Consider the following 15,132-nt stretch of genomic DNA (forward strand, 5'->3'; position numbering starts at 1 on the left):
CACTATGCTTAAGCACAATAATGATTCATCATAAAAAGTGGTACTCATGGGGTATGGGTTCACTAGTAACCTTTTTGTTTTGGAAAGTAGAAAAGATGGATTTATATTCAAAGTGCATTTGTTATAAAGAAAGAGTAATCAAGGGAGGCAAGGTTATAGCGGTAATCAAAAGAATGCAATCCAAGGACAAAGACCAGACATGAAAAACAGACACACACAACAAAGAACATAAAGTAACTAAAATCATACATACAAAGTAACAAAAGTAAATGGGCAACTCCAACTCCACTAAAAACTGGGAGCATGGACCAGTTGCACCGGTAGGGTAAGCGTCCTCTGCTTTTCTAGAAACACCCGCCGAGTTGTTCCTCATAAAAAAGTCAAGCCCGGGGTAGACAAGCGAGGGAAGAAAAACTATGACCCGTTGAATAAATCAGTTTTCGTGGTGCTGTTGGATACACCATAACGATCCATGAGTTCATGATAACGACCATAAAACTTCTGTAGTGATGACTTCAGACATTATACATCTCTTTATCCTTGACTTTCCATCTTGATTGGAATCTTAAATTGCTAAAATATATGAGGTACAAAGTTTCTTTAGTTGAAAGATCTTTAAACTGCATAGTAGTTTTGATAACAAGAGTTTTTTTTGTATCCTTGTTTGAATTGATTTAAAAATTCCTAGAGAAAGGTAATTATTTATTGTAAAAAAGTGTATAGTTTAGCCATTTCCCATCATGGCCTGATCTAGACAACAATGATAAGGACAAGCTTTAGTAAATTCTGTTTGAAAAGTAACAATATTGACACATTTGTTCATTTAATCTATTACAAATCACTGTCAAAGAGAGCACAAACAAGGAGAAGTTTTTTTTCTCATTTCCCCCTTTAGATTAGGTCATTGGTCAACCTAGCTGCCCTAGTCCACAGGATTCATTTCTACTTCATGCATCTCCAACCCGAAATTTCAAAGTGTGGATGTTTTTCTAACTTTGAAAATCCATCTAATATTGATAGTCAGTGATTCACATTGGAGATCACATTTTTGAAGAAATGCTGGTTTAGGTGTAAATTTGTGTCAAGAAATTTGAGGACATGAACGTACACAGCCAGAAATATCAAAAACAATAAAAGAAAAGGAAGATCCATAAATACATTAATAAACAAACAGTATTGATATGCATTTCATTAAAACAGATGGTTCTCTTTAAAATGACTATGTTTTTGATCGGTTTATTCCGCTTGCAAGTTGGTTACATGAATCTTTATGTCTTCCTTGATTCAGTGCCTCAGCACTTTGATTATTCTTATTGTCTATGTAAAATTCTATCCAGACCAAACCCTGAAAACGAGTATTCCGGATGAAATGTAGGTCAAATAACCAGATAACAATTTGTAAGTCCGGTAGAAATTTTTAACTCCGGATTATAGATCAAATCTCATTTGAATATGTGTACACCAAATGTAAAGATTATGACTTGATTGTCAGGTTTGCAAAAGATTTAGTTTTTTTTTTAAAGGCAACTAACAAACATGAGGGCGGTCAGTTTTTGTTTTGTATTATACAATGCTCGGCTTTATGTTTTTTTTTTTTTTTTTTTTTTTTTGTGTGTGTGTGTGTGTGTCTGTCTGTTTTCCATCTCTGATCTTTGTCCATGCGTTACATTTTTTTGATTTCTGCTAGAATCTTTGCTTTCCTTGATTACTCTTTCATACCACAGGATCGATACCACTGCTGGTAAATTTTGTCTTCGAAGGTATCATCAGCCCTGTAAGATAAAATTTGGTTTAACAAGAGAAATGACAAAAAACATGGCTCCGACGTCGCCCAGTCTTAGAAGGTTCGAACCTGACATCATTACGGACATACTGTTGTCGCCCAAGATTGTGGTGTCCCCAGATGAGAAGTTTAGCACGCTCACATCTGGTATAGATAGTGCCCCGACAATTTCAACAAATATTACCCAATCGCACGTTCCGTCTGTAAACAAACAAATATGGGTTCATCGTTCGGTAAGAAATACCAACACAGTTCTGATAGTTTATAAACATTTTTATCAACAGGAATACTCAATCCTCTCTAAGGATTGATTCGTATTTTCGGAAAAAAATATACAATCAAACGAACAGTCATGTGGTAGGTAAAGAGAAGAACACTGGATACGAAAACCAGGTACCGCAATGCCTTACAGGTCAATTATGTAATCAAAAGGCAATAAAACAGTAACATTAATGTGATGAACTTGTCTGACAAAAATCAAAGACGGATAAGGAGTCATGGCCGTCGCCACTCTAAATCACCTAAGATGCATGATGTATCCATAGATGATCTTCTACCTTTTTAAACCAGTCTGTGTTAAACGTCAAAATGAAGAAAAACGATAATTATTTGCACTACAAAGGTATTGATCCTATTAATTTGACAAACATCCTCCATCACAAATCGTCACCGAAAAATTTCCCCGTATTTCATATTCCTATACTTCACCTATTGCATTCAAAATTTTTAATTATAAAAGGGTATTGCAGGACTTTGAGACTGAATGACTTCAAGGCTAAGGCCAAATCACCAGACTGTTCATGCAAAAACTCTCTATTCAAGTATGGTCCTTCCGGTCACGTCATTACGGGAGATTAAAACATCATGAAAATCAATCTCTCTATAAGGTCCTTTCTAAAGGTCCCAACTACCACGAACCACGCCCTATAGATTGGAATTAAAATTTTAAAATTCCTATGGATGCTGTAGAAAACTATGCAAGAAAATGGATAAAACGAGAACAAGACGTTGATTCTAGGTCACAGTTAGTAAAGTCTGTGAGGTCTTTAGTGATGAAACGTATGCTAGTCTTCAGTAGGTCAATAAGTTTCAATGCTACATCAATTTTCAAAGTCCCTGATGTAGCAAAAACATTGTCTGTCATACATGACAAATACGTGGTCGTACCCACAGACAAAACCCAAAACAACATTGTTTTTGATTTCATAACACACTAGTACTGACATAAGCCCCCACTAAAACACAACCCCGCACCCAACAAATGAACTAACGCATTTTTGTCGTTTTGGCTTCTTTTTATACCTTGTTGAGGCAAAAATCATTTTTTTACGTTTTTTTCCTTTGAACTTTTTCCTACAAAACAAATTAAATTAACATATGAATCAACATGTTGCAAAATGTCTCAGCTTTACAATGGGATCAGGAAAGTTGCGGTAACTGTTTTGGAGTAAAATGAAACAAATGTACCCCTACCATACCGAAAAACTGTTTAAATTGATATAAATTTTTAACTTCAAAACCCCGAGAGTATTTATGCTTCGGTAAAAATGGCTCATTTGGTAATTTAACTTTTCCAGGTAAATGTAGGTGAAAAATTGCCACCACTTCCCATGTAAAAATATCTCAACATGATCCAAAATGCTAATTTTAGCATATAAGCGGTGTACAATAAACATGTTTGTATTATGTTTTTTTTATTATTATCGATGTATCCAACATATCTGCTTTCAAGCTTTTGTATATTTAAATACAATTGTATGGAGTAGTATGTCTTTAATGCAAAAATCTCAACATGAACCCAAATGTTAATGAGATTCGTGGTAAAGGAAAAGTATTGACTAAACTATACAACAAACGACGTCATAGTTTTCCTTTTCTCTATCGTCTACCCCGGATATGACTTTTTATGAGCAGCTTGGCGGGTATTTCTAGAAAAGAAGAGAACGTTTACTCTATCGATGCACCTGGTCCATGCTCCCAGTCTTAAGTGATTTCCGAGTTGCTCATTTACTTTTGTTTACTTTGTACGTATAATTTTGGTTATTTTATGTTGTGTGTGTGTGTCTGTTTTCCATGTCGGGTCATAGTCCCATTAGTTACATTCTTTTGATTTTTGCTAGAATCTTGGTTCCCTTGATTACTCATTGTAGAGGGTTGACTGTAAATATCCTGTAAATATGTTTTGGTAACATATTTCTACATACATTTATTGGTGTAATGTTATAATTCAACAGCTAAATACCTACACAATATATACTATATTTTAAGCAAACAATTTATGAGGCAAGTAAATTTAACACAGAATTATTATGAACGATGTAATTAGCATAATGAGACGAACACCAATGGTCAGCAGAGATATAATATTAGCTTCCAAAAAACTATCATTAAATAATTTTCGATTTTTCACCGAATTTCAAAGATTTGTAAAACAATAAGATCCGCGCTTTACGTATAATATCTTTTTAGCTTAGCTTAGCTTAGCTTTAGTTTTGCTTATGGTAAGTCGTTTGATGAATACACGACTAACGATAACATTTTTTCAGGTACGCTAATTTTTCCGCCCTACTACTCATATTTGTTATGCGAAAAAAAAAATCAACAAATAATTATCACATCAAAAACATTTAACTAAACTTATCTTGTAGTTCTTGAAATATGAGGAAAGAAAATTCTCCCCTGAATTCGCCACTAACAGCATGAATAGAACAAGTAAGTACAACTGTTACACGCCTAACAAACATCTATGTCAATTGTAAGAGTAATCAAGGGAACCAAGGTTATAGCGGTAATCAAAAGAATGCAATCCAGGGACAAAGACCAGACATGGAAAACATACACAACAAAGAACATAAAGTAACTAAAATCATACATACAAAGTAACAAAAGCAAATTGAGCATCTCGGACTCCACTAAAAATTGGGAGCATGGACCCGGTGCACCGGTAGGGTAAGCGTCCTCTGCTTTTCTAGAAACACCCGCCGAGTTGCTCGATTTTTAAGTGTAGGTCAAGATATGATGCTGACTTCACAGTGTCTGTAGTATCCTTTATCTCAAGTTCTTTAGGGTAGATGCGATGTATCAAATCCCCGAAATTAGGATTGCTTAAATATAATACGTCATATATATAGCGGAAACTGAGATTAAAAGTTCGAGCCAAATGATATTTTTTCTTTCGGATCAGATCAGCTATAAAGTCAGCCTCATAAGAGTGAAGGAATAGGTCAGCAAGTAAAGGAGCACATTTTGTTCCCATTGGAGTGCCATTCAGATAATAGTCTTGAACTGATTGTCTCCAAAAGATCTTTCGAATTTTTCTGGATCCACATCGAATTAATACCACTACGGGAGTAACAAGTGTTGTGGTAGGACTGCAGACCATTTTTGACAGTTGTGAGTATAGAGGTTAAAAGTTTTGAAAGAGGTTTGGTGGTACATTTTGCAGATCCAGGTATGATACGTTGTTTGTATGGATTCTTATGGAATCCAGTACATAGACGGTAAATCACAATCATCGTCCTTGGTAGAGAGACCAAAAGAGGATAGCAGAGATTTATGGTTTTCCACAATCTCTTCTTTGGAGAGTGTGGTAGCAGTATAGGTCTTATCACTGCTATTATTTTCTACGTCCACCTCTGATAATAAACATTGGATGTAAAACGTTTTGCAGACAAAAACAATGTTGTTCTGGGCTTTGTCTGCTGGTACGACAACATACTTGTCATCTATAGTAGACAATTTTTTTGCTACATCGTGGTCTTTGAAACCGATGTAGCCTTGGCACTCATCGACCTACTTGAACGTTTCATTCGTTTCAAAATTAAAGACCTCACGGCCTTTAACCACTCTGACAGAGAATCAATGTCTTCTCGTTCTCGTTTTATCAATTTTCTTGCATAGTCTTGTATGTTTCATCATGCATATGTATCATATCCATTGTGGGGATATGCATTCGTTTTCCATTTAGTAAAAAGCAAGCAAAATTAAAAACTGTAAGTTACATGTAGTAAATTACAATGGAAATGTCAGGTGGAGTCTTAGACGATGGAAAAAAAGTCATTGACGTTTTCCTCCCTCACTGGCCACTTGATTAACTTGATATCTTTCTTCAGAACCGCACTAAACCAATCATTGATAATTTTGGCTGATGCAAAAGTTTCATGTTCTGTTATTATGATAAATTGACGAAGGTTGTTTTCTACATATTCATATGTTGCCTTCTTTATTTCATATTGTCTTTTTGTATAGTCTTCTTCGTTCACACAAGGCAAGTCAATGTAAATAAAGTTTCTGCTCTTACTAATAGCATCTGAAATTTGAATATACTCATCTCTATCAGGTTCAGAATCTCTGCCCCTAAAGTATGCTTTGAACCCATAACCTTCAACATTGTCCAAGACATTCTTTGCACACTTAATGCACCTATCGTTTTCGTTTAAATACGAAAAGTACACTTCATAAGATAGTTTCACCCCTAAAGCTCCTTCACTAAGTTTTCTGATGATTCGCTCGAAGTTGTAAACTATCCTCCATCTCAAATTGTAAAGAACTGATACAACTATAAGGAAACAACATAAAACTGCAATCATACAAATTCCAGTTTTCAGCCAAACCTTCGAGTCACAGTGAGCGAAATACTTGTTTAAATTATTTGCAACCTCAGCTGTGTAACCTTTTTTATTCGTTGGTTTGGAAATCCAACAAGAGTAATTTCCATTATTGTCTAAAGTAACATTTGTGTTTGAAAGCCATTTAATGAAATCCTGGGTTTCACAAGAACAGACAAAAGGGTTTTTCTTAAGGTAAAGTCTAAAAGATCCGATCTTATTTCTTTGTTTGTCTATCCAATTGAGGAAATGCATCGGTATCGTAGATAATTCATTATAGGAAATGTCAAGGTCAGTCAATACTGGAAATGACATCAGTATAGCAGGTATCGTCGAATATATTGTTAGAAACATTCAGAAATTGCATTAGTGAAAGAGGTCCAAATGACTTGGGCTTAAGGTACCACAAGTAATTGTATGATACGTCAAGAGTTTGTATATTAGGACACCAGTTAAATGTCGTATTGTTCGATTTGACAACATGATAAAGTTTAACATGACTGAGTACTAAAACCCTCAAGTGCTCGAGATGAGAAACCCTACCTTTACCTAAAGTAATTGACGAGTCTATGCCTGATAAATCTAGATGTTTCATTTTATTGGTACCTATAAATGTAAGGTATTAGAAACGTGGGGTGTCAAAATATGATACATCCAAATGTTCAAGAGTGCTATTTTCGAATATGAATTCTCGAAATTCTCCCACCGCCATCAAATGAGTAAATCTTACATATTTCAGTGGGTTACAAATTCGAAGGGTCATATTGAAATGCTTCATTCTATGACGAGAGTGGCTTTTCTCATAAACCCAGTCATACGTTTTGTTTCTGTAGACATTGAAAACAATTGGATCGGGAAACTGTAGTGGTAAGTAGGAACCATCCAGAAATTTTAAATTAGTCAGTTTTGGTAAGAACCAACCTATTTGTGCGGCCCATCTATCCATTCCGAAACGATTTCCGGTGCACAGAACATTTTCAAAACAAGTTAGATGCTTCGACATACCAAAAGGATTGTTTTCAAACGGGACAATGTTATTTTCGGAAATGTCAACAGTTCGCAAACAGATATTATTAAAGTACTTCATATCTTCTGGTGTAATAACTACATTTGTTAATTCTTGAAAAGTACCTCTCCTTCCTGTTACTCTTCGAAAATAAATTCCATCCACTGTTTTGTTCTGAAGAGGACGAAGCATTGCTAAGCCAGGCTGAATTTGTATGTTGCTTAAAGTCAAATTTAGAATACTTAAATTTGGAAAAGGTTCAAGAAGCATAGCATCAACTTTCACAAAATGTTTACATGTTGTTAAATGAAACTCTTTTAAGGTGTTAGGGAAATGTTTAAAAGTGTCATTTAAAACATCTGCAATAGTCGAATGTAACTATTTCTAAAGACCGTAACATTTTGAATTGTATTTCGAAATCAGGTTGTAAAATCCCGTAATTTTGTCAGATCATTTGTCGGAAGAATAAAATAAAGTGATATCTAGTTTTCTAAACCATAAAATGCATTTGGATGAATGTCTACGAGCTTATTATCGTTGATAATTAGATGTTTTAATTCCCCATATCGTGCAAAACTTGCTGAATTTTGTTCCTGAATAAAGTTTTCACTAAGATCCAACGTTATGATATTCTTCGACAACAGCTTTGGCACATCCAATAAGTTCATACTGCTACATGAGACATACGTTTCATCGTTCATAAATATACATTTATCCACTTTACATACAACTGACCTCACAAGAAATGCTAAAATCCAAGACCACAAATAATTATCACTTTGATAAAACAATTTCGGCGAACTGTTTTGTCGACCGTAGAAGTTTAACACACACAAGGATGAAATGTATAATACATATACTTCTTTCCGTTTATTTCATACGAAACAAGGAAATTATTTAATCAGAAACCTGCATAAATATAAGCTTTATTCAATATTGCACGTGATGAAAATTTCCGCAATGATAAAGAGAATTAATTGGATGATAGAGTTTTGATCTTGCTAAAGATAACTACACAAACGAAGTAAAATTAAGCGCTTTCATGATTGTTCTATCATTGTATTGTAATAAGGTTTGTTAGTCTCGTTTCTTTCCGGAATTTCCAGTGACGAAATCCAAAGACTGATCAGTATTTTATTGTTTATTTTTGGTATCTCGAAACGCTGCATTACAATGCAAAATCTATTTTATGCTTTTTTAACATTTTTTTATTATGTGGAACAAGATATTTGTCATTTTTCATCAGTATTGTACACGAAATGATGTTTTTGTTTTCAATACCGTAAATTAAAATATCTTAGAGTCGGTTTATTTTGTCGGTTTTCTGTCAAAATATTCATACTTTATTTTTTGTGTATTTAATTTTGGTGCATTCAGAATGATAAGTGTTTTATTATTTCTCATACCGAAATAGATATTCCCTTATTATCCTTTTCTAAACGGAATGTTTGCTAATCAGACCGATATTGTTGTCAAATTATTCTAAGATAGCAATCAGTGAACCACAAAGAATATTTGTTGAAGTTATATTTTTTCAAAAAACTTGTCAAAACAATAAAATATATGTAGCATATTTTAACGGCTCGCTTGTGAACCTTATCGCTATTGTTGTCGGGAAAATAAATCATTAAAAATGTCAGTTTTACCAATACTTGCTTTCGTTCACAACTTTTAGTACGCCAATATATATCGGCTGAGAAAAAAATTGCAAATATTATATTTTGGTGTTTTTAATTTAGCACTTTTTCAGAGAGGCAGCGACTAAACGAAAATAAAACTACTTGCAAAAACACCCCAATTTCCGGTACTGAACCAAACGCCATCTTAATAACGAATTTCCATAAATATGAATGGTAGACGAGGACATTCTCTTAGAACTATGAGATCACGTCACAAGACTAACAAACCATAAAAATATAATACTTTTATGAAGTACCGATACAGAAAATATATATAAATGCTTCCTGCTAACCTACAAAACTACATACTCTATTTCCAAGCTTCACATTTCGAGAGTCGTTCGTTTTCTCTCTCACTAACCGCTGCAGATTGGCCTTTCGAAATTTTTGTATAATATTCAGATCAAACATCGTTTGAAAATCAGAGAACAGATAACGTCGCGTAATAGTATTCATTTTTCCCGACTTCTGGTTGGCTGCATGTCTATAATGAATTTCGAACGTCAGAGCTTGTTGTATTTCAAGACAGTCGCAAGTAATAACGACGTCAGATTTATGCCTTATAATAGTATATATCAATTCATTTTAAATTTATTTTAAAATTAATAAGATATTCAAGCCACTTCTTTTTCACTTTCACCTTTCACTATAATACTGCATAAAGTTAATATTATCATATTAAGTTGACTATAAACATTAGGGTTTCGTACATATTAAGTCTTTTTTATGTTTGTACTGTTCTTCACGCAAATGTCCATGACCGATAATTCAAAATGAAACTTTCATCGTAAATGCAAACTACCTCAATTCTAAACTACATAATGCAATGATATTTTATGTATTTGGAAAAAAAAAATTTAATCATTTACCACTTGATGCTCTTGTTGTACTTTGAATTTATTTATTAACATTGTTGCTGTTGTCGTAGTTGTTGTTATTGTTGATGTTGAATAAGTTATGACGACTTTCCCGAGCGCCGTCGATATTTTATGAATATGATCAAGCACATTTATTCCATTTAAAACATAAGTTTGAAAGCAAGGGCTGGAAATAAAAATCAATTCTTAGAATTATAAATTATAAGACTATTCATCATTATAGGGGGGAAATTATTTAATTCACTTTAGACTTCACGACGAGGGCAATGTTGCTCCGGACCGGGCACAATAATTATATGAACTGAAAAACTCTAGTCAAATAAGTATACCGGAACTACATCTGATATGAAATGATATTTATCTAGAGACATATTTCAAAATAAGCATTATGTAATAAACATATACTGATGTTAAAGTAACGACTTCCTCAATATCAATTTAAAGGGGTTATACGAATTATAACAATGTACCAGTAATCCTTCATAACATGCATTTCACACTAATTGACTAAATAACGATTGTATTGTATGATGTTATAATATGCAGGTTGTATTTTAACCAACAATTCATTAATTCATTTTCTATTCGTTCATTCATTACAGAAAACCCTACATTACCTAATATATAAGTGAGTTTGAAGAGTATTATTCATTTTTAAAACTACATGTTTCTCTGTATGTGGTAATGGAGCACATAAGTTTTGAACAATGGAATGATTGCATATGCTGTTTGAACTGTAATAAAATTGCTTTTATTGCTTTATTTTAATGTCTTTTTTGTAACCATAGATTTTGATACAGGGAAGATAATATAAACTTATAGAAGGGTCTGAAAAATTCTCAACGATGTTAGAACTGTCAAATTTGCGATGCTAATTTTTGGACGTTCCCTCGGCGGGAATAAAACTCGTACCGCTGTGACTTCTATATGCACAAAGTCCAGCGCCGTAGACCACTCGGCCAGCTAGGCTATATAAAAATTCAGCTTTTGCAGGCCAGGACATTCCTCCTCGTAGGATTAATCTAGGGCTGTAACTTAGTACACGATGTATTGTAGTACAAGACAGTTCATCTAGGTGTTATTATGTCGGATAGAGGATTAAATTAATTTTTTTTAACAAATAATATTCTTTATTATCAATAAAGCTTGTTACAGTTTACGTCAGAAGTCCAAGCACCTTCTGACGCTCCCTGTTCATAATCACTAGTTACCCAGGGTAGTAAAAGGTGTCAAAATAAAGTATTTCAAACATAAATTTACTAATACATAAATACATTCAACTTAATATACAATATCACTTCTAATAGTTGTTTGATACATAATTTTTGATGAATATTAATTTTGAATTACTATTAACTGAGTTAATTGTAGTCTTCAATTCTTTAACAAAGATATCAAAAGTATTAGCATGTTTGGTTCTATGTTCAGATACATAGTATGCTTTATAAATAGAAAAACCTATTATAGTTAATAAGAGATTTAACCAAAAATATGTTTCATCAAATATTTTATATCCCAAAACAAGATGGTTTAAGGTAATCTCAAAATTCATGTCACATACACGAAGAATTTCTTGTATTTTTGTCCAAAAATTATCTAAGCACGAACAGGATATAAAGTAGTGAAGATAATCTTCGTCTTCATTACAGAAGTTGCACTGAATATTTTGAGTTATTTTCCACTTACATAATAGTTTTCTGTTAGGAATTATGAATTGTAGAAGTTTCCATCGAAACATCTTCAATTTGGTTTCTTGTAAATAACCAAAAATAAAATTATAAATGTTTGACATAAAAAACACGTCTTTTATATCAAAAATTCTTAACCATTTGCTTACTCCAATAGAGGATTCAAATTTTTTAACTATAAATGATTCATACAATATCTTGTTCGAAATATTTTTTACATTTATATCTATATTTTTCCAACAAATTTGAAATCTTTTAAAATGAACCACACTCTTTACAGAATTTTCTGATGATAAAGATTCTTTCCATTCGTAAGGTATGGCTTTTTTCAAAGTTTGAATTTCTGCTATCCAGTTAGATTTGTTTTTCAATTTACTTAAAATGATTTCTTGAGATATGCATCCATTTGCATCTATTATGTCATTTATATAAATTATATTACTTTTAATCCAATTATCAAAAATTACAGGTTTATTTTCAAATTTAATATATTTATTATTCCATAATATTTGTTTTCTCATTTCTGTGAATGTAGTAGGTTTTTCTTGATTGCCTCCACCTGATAAATTCCAACATTTTAATACTTCTTTGTAAAAACCAGGAATATCTTTAAAATATTTATGTTTTATACTATTATCATTATTCGTCATAAAAATTAACCACTTTGTACCAATACCATTAAAATATTTATGAGGAATAACCTTCCAATTTACAATTTCTCCGATAGCTAATCTTTGCACCCACGCGGATTTCAATGAGTAAAAATAACTCCTTATGTCTACCATTCGCAATCCCCCTACTTCATATCTACCAATAATTGTATTTCGTTTTACTTTATCGGGTTTATTATCCCATATAAATTTAAAACATCTACTTTCTATTTCTTTAATGTACATTTCTGGTACGATACAAGTGGACCCTATGTATGTAAAAATTGGCAAGACAAGTGTTTTTGTTATTAAAATTTTTCCTAAAATTGTTAGGTTTCTCTTTCCCCATGTATCAAAAAGTCTATTCATCTTATTTATTCTATTTTCCCAATTTAATTTTTTCACATTCCTCCCTACAATAGCCAAAACATACCCCCTGAGCTTTTACTGGATTTATAGTCCAACTAATTCCTGCAACTTTATCTTTACAAGATTTTAACTTCCCTACCCATATTCCCTCCGTCTTGTTTCGATTTAATTTTAACCCAGAAAAAGACCTAAAAATTTCAATTTCGTTCATAGCAAATTCTACTTCTTGCTTTGAGCTACATAACAGAGTAGTATCGTCTGCTAACTGAGAAATTTTTATACTATGATTTCTTTGGTCTAATTTGATATTGATACCTTTGATGTCATTATTACTTCGTATTCGTGATGCCATTATTTCTACAGATAATACAAATAAAAGAGCAGATAAAGGACATCCTTGGCGTATTTCCCTTGTGTTTTTAAATATTCCAGAAATCCATCCATTATTAGTGACACAATTTGAATACCATTATACAACGTTTTAACCCACAATATAAATGAATCATTAAAACCAAAATGTTTAAGATCAGTTAACATAAAGTTCCATTCTAGGGAATCAAACGCTTTTGAAAAATCAACAAATACAATTGCTCCTTCTATTTTATATAACTCTGTGTAGTCGATAATATCTTGTATTTGCCGCAGGTTGAAACCAATAAAACGATTTTTAACATAACCAGTCTGATCTTCATTAATGATATCAGGTAAAATTTGTTTTAACCTTTGAGCCAGAATATATGACAGAAGTTTCAAATCCACGTTTAAGAGCGAAATTGGGCGATAATTATCCAAAGACAAAGGATCTCCCTCTTTAAATAAAAGTGTTCATACACTTGTACGTTGTGAATATGTGAGGTTTTGGTTTCTATAGCCAGTATTTAAAACCGAAACTATAATATTTTTCAATTTCCCCCAAAATTTTCTGTAAAATTCGACAGTTAGTCCGTCTAAACCAGGTGACCTATTAAGCTTCATTTTAAAAATAGCGTTAGTACATTCGTCTAATGTTATTTCTCCGTCACAATTAGATTTGTCAATTTCGCCTATTTTAGGATCAAGATTAGCATTAAATATGTATTGGTCACTAAGTATTTTGTCTGGATAAGAAGATGAATATAAATTTGCATAATAATTTTTAATATTTGTTAGCAACTCCCCCTGATCTGTTAGAATGTTTCCATCCCCGGACGTTAATTTGTTAATTGATTTCTTAATTTGTCTCTGTTTTTCTAAACCAAGAAAATACGAATTATTTTTTTTTCACCAAGTTCAATCCATTTTTCCCTAGATCTGATTTGTGCCCCTTTTGCCTTATCATCGTAAATTTTACCAATTTCAATTTCAAGATTATTAATTTCCTTATCTGTAATATCTGAATCTACGTCTTGTTCATCCCTTACCTTCAACTTATGTTCCAATTTCTTCTCAAGAAGTTTCAAATTTTCCCTAAAACACTTATCAATTAATAGATTAATCGTATTTACATAAACATCATCATTTAAAACCGATTTATTTATCTTCCAATAACCCCTCCCTTTTTCTGACGCACCAGTCTTAAACTTTAAAAATATGCTCTGATGATCTGTATAATTAATGACAGCTGGCTTAATTTTACAACATTCTACATACGGGATAAAAATCTTTTTCGATCAATATCATATCTATGCGACTCGCTTGAAACTTATCCTTTCTCCGCCAAGTAAATTGTTGTTTATTTTCATTTAAAAGTCTCCAGATATCAGTTAACTTATTTTCTTTTATTAAAACTTGAAGACTATTAACTAGTTGGTTATTTTGTGTCCATACTCTAGTACTTTTCCTATCAATACCTTTGAAATTATCGTTAAAATCACCCCCCGATATAGGAATTCCAATCCCATGTTCTTTAAGCATACTATTTACTTTTTTAAAAAATGCATTTCTACTAGGTTTACAATTAGGCGCATATAATTATAATAAAGAGAATATACAATTATCTATTTCAATATTAATCAAAATGATCCTACCTTCCTCATCTGAACATGTATCAATAATTTTATGATTTGATGATTTTTTAATTACTATTGCAACACCACACCTGTTTGTTGTTGCATTATTGCAATAAACTTTAAATTCGTCGTATTTCAACATTTCTTTTTCAATATTAATATCAAAATGTGTTTCCTGTAAAAAAGCAAATCGAACACTTTTGTGATTTAATCCATTCAAAAACTCTATTCCGTTTATTTCTACATTTCAAACCGTTTACATTTAAAGTATTTAGATTAAATACATTTTCCCATTGTAAATAGTGATAATAATATTTATATTAAGTACATATATATCAATATAACATTTATTAACATTTACACAAACAAAAAACTTTACAGATATAGTTACACAAACATTGGGTAAAGTGTACGTGACCTGATAGCACCTATTGACCTTGTCTGGGTCAAAGCTTTATAATGATAGACACAAAACATGTGGTCA

General features: G+C 32.3%; 1 pseudogene; it reads right to left on the reverse strand.

The window, feature by feature from the left end:
• Positions 1 to 1,617: 1,617 nt before the first annotated feature.
• On the reverse strand, positions 1,618 to 8,276 carry LOC148614378 (toll-like receptor 1; annotated as a pseudogene).
• Positions 8,277 to 15,132: the final 6,856 nt, after the last annotated feature.

Source organism: Perna viridis, chromosome 6 (genome assembly GCF_037379345.1).
Source record: "Perna viridis isolate PV_CMFRI_1.1 ecotype Kerala chromosome 6, ASM3737934v1, whole genome shotgun sequence".
NCBI lineage: Eukaryota > Metazoa > Mollusca > Bivalvia > Mytilida > Mytilidae > Perna > Perna viridis.